Source organism: Schistocerca serialis, chromosome 4, assembly GCF_023864345.2.
Source record: "Schistocerca serialis cubense isolate TAMUIC-IGC-003099 chromosome 4, iqSchSeri2.2, whole genome shotgun sequence".
Taxonomy (NCBI): Eukaryota; Metazoa; Arthropoda; class Insecta; order Orthoptera; family Acrididae; genus Schistocerca; species Schistocerca serialis.
The window spans coordinates 739,418,513-739,421,370 of record NC_064641.1 but is presented as its reverse complement, the minus strand read 5'-3'; the positions used below and the strand labels follow the sequence as shown (position 1 = coordinate 739,421,370).

The 2,858-nt window shown below is 41.1% G+C and overlaps 1 non-coding gene across 1 annotated transcript; it reads left to right on the top strand.

The window, feature by feature from the left end:
• The first annotated feature begins 283 nt into the window (after positions 1 to 283).
• Positions 284 to 357, top strand: Trnak-uuu (transfer RNA lysine (anticodon UUU)). Its single transcript has one exon. It is a non-coding gene; the product is annotated as a tRNA-Lys (tRNA).
• Positions 358 to 2,858: the final 2,501 nt, after the last annotated feature.

Here is a 2,858-nt window from a genome sequence, read left to right as displayed (position 1 = left end):
TCTAATGAAGCTACACGGTCATCAATGGTATCTGTTCTTTCGAGAACTATATATCTTCATATATAGTTAAAATGGCTACCCGGCCCTTGACCTTCGTCTGTGCGAATGCGCAGAGGTTGCCCGAACTCCTACGGGAATCGTCACTTTAGTGTGCGCGAGTAATGAGTGGATGGGCAAATATCTATTAGGAACATTACGTATGTAGATTGTGGACGGTTGGGAATGTGGGTCTCACGGGAAGCGTGCAAGGGATAAGTTCCTGCAGTCGCGCTACTCATCTATGTCCTCGATGGCTCAGATGGACAGACCGTCTGCCATTTAAGCAGGAGATCCCGGGTTCGAGTCCCGGTCGGGGCACACATTTTCAGCTGTCCCCAACACCTTTCAGCAGCTGAGGGTTTCAATTACTTACCATTTATTCTAGAGAAGCTGCACCGTCATCAGTGGTATCTGTTCTTTCGAGAATGGTCACTATCTTCATAAATAAAAATCTGTGCAACCGTATAGTTTACGCAAGCAGATAGCAGGCGCTTAGCTAGTCTCTATACGTATATACTGTATAAGGCAATGTTCTGACTGACTCGTCAACGCTCAGTCCAAACCGCTAATGACAGAAACTTGACATTTGGCCAGGATATTGATCTTATGCTGCAGGCATCGTTTAAGAAGGGATTGTTTGAATTGCACTCCCCAGGAGGTGAAATAGGGATGAAACGTTTCTCGAAAATATGTCGCTATTAATACAATTTTGAAAGCAGAGCTACGAAAATTTGTATTTTGATTCCTCACTCAGAAAAAATAATAATACATGTTTCAGCATTTTTGGAAAGTCAACCACTAAGAAGGGTATAATAGTGGGCGAAAGTTCTTTTTAATTAAATCATTGGTACAGAACTACTAATGCAGTTTTAAAACTGTGTCTGTGAAAGTTGGTATTTGACTTCTTGGTTAGAAATAAGAAACATATGTTTCCGTGTTTTTGGAAAGTTAACCCTTAAGGAAGTGAAGTAGTGGTGAAAGCTTCTAAGGAAATATCACCACAAGAACTCAAAAGGTAGGATTAACAACAACTTCTGATTTCAGCTAACAGAATGTATTTTTGTTCAGATCGGCATTCGGAAAAGACCATGATTCTACAACCTTAATATGCGAACAGTTTAGAAGGTGTTGCGAATTGTTAACAACATAAAAATTCTATTAAAGAAAAACAAAAACGAAAATCTTTGCGGACAATACAGTCTATGCAAGCGAAGCATCGGCCGCTGAGCTGTTTACCACGTATTTTGCGACAGCTGTTGATACTCTGCACTTCCGAGTATAATGTTTAACTGGTATTAATTTCCTATGTAGTCTATGGTACGTCTCGCTGGTATGACAGTATCTTGCCGCTTCAATGGAACAGTGGCATTAACGGGGCGAAAGTGTTGCCACAAATTGTGACCTGGCTGTGCACGCCGAGAATGCTCGATGTGGGACTTAATCGTTTTCCGTGCGAACAGCTTTGTTTGATCAACTGTTCCACGCAACCTGTTCAAAACCGCTATTAGTGCCAGTATGCGAACTCTGCAACTGGCAGCAGCCTCGAGATTCGCTCTTACCCACTACCCGCAATATGTCAGTAAGCCATATCGTAGCAGTCTAACAATGTTAAGCTACAGAGTAGTATTACATAACTATGAAAAAAAATTAAATAAACTATTATGTAAATATTTTAACTAAAAGAAGGATGGTGAAAAAGCGTCAAGGACAAGAAATTAATGATATAATACAATATAATATTCAATTAAAAGTACTTTTATTCAGAAAATCTTCTTAAGCTAACGATAAAATTTAAGCTTTGGTACGAAAGCAAGAAGTGCAATCTTGTATCTCCCACAGATGGCCGTCAATGAATAGCTTGCGCTAGTCTACACGCCGCTAGCATTTAAATTAACTTTTCGCTCAGCCCAACCGCGGAAAGCATCTGTTTGCTGCTAATTAGAAGTCTGGCAGATGTGGATAGGGTTTACAGGTGGAATACAAAAATTGGTTAAGGGTTAACTATGAGATCTGTTCTGGTAATACAAAGTGATATGCCGTTTTAGCAATACGTATATACGCAGAGTACTCTCACAGAAATCTTAACCAGAGATCAATTGTATTCCCACAAGCTTCTTTTAACAATTTTATACATGGCTGAGGGCATCAACCGTAAATATACTTCCAATAAATGATGCAAACAGCCAATCGGTTTCGTAAAGTTTACTGTAATAAGCTTAGACCAAGTTTCAATACCACTATGAGGACCTACTTCAGAAGGAATGAAGTCATACGTACCTGTGGGATAATTCTGCCTGTTTTTCCAGGAGGACTTAATCTAGACAACTGGCCATTAAAATTGGTACAACACGAAGATGATGTGTTACAGACGCGAAATTGAACCGACAGGAAGAAGATGCTGTGATATGCAAATCATTAGCTTTTCAGAGCATTCACACAAGGTTGGAGCCGGTGGCAACACCTATAACGTGCTGACATGAGGAAAGTATCCAACAGATTTCTCATACACAAATAGCAGTTGACCGGCGTTGCCTGGTAAAACTTTGTTGTGATGCCTCGTGTTAGAAGGAGAAATGCGTACCATCACTTTTCCGACTTTGATATAGGTCGGATTGTAGCCTATCGCGATTGCAGTTTATCGTATCGCGACATTGCTGCTCATGTTGGTCGAGATCCAATGACTGTTGGCAGAATATGGAATCGGTGGGTTCAGGAGGGTAATACGGAACGCCGTGCTGGATCCCAACGGCCTCGTATCACTAGCAGTCGAGATGACAGGCATCTTATCCGCATGGCTGTAACGGGTCGTGCAACCATGT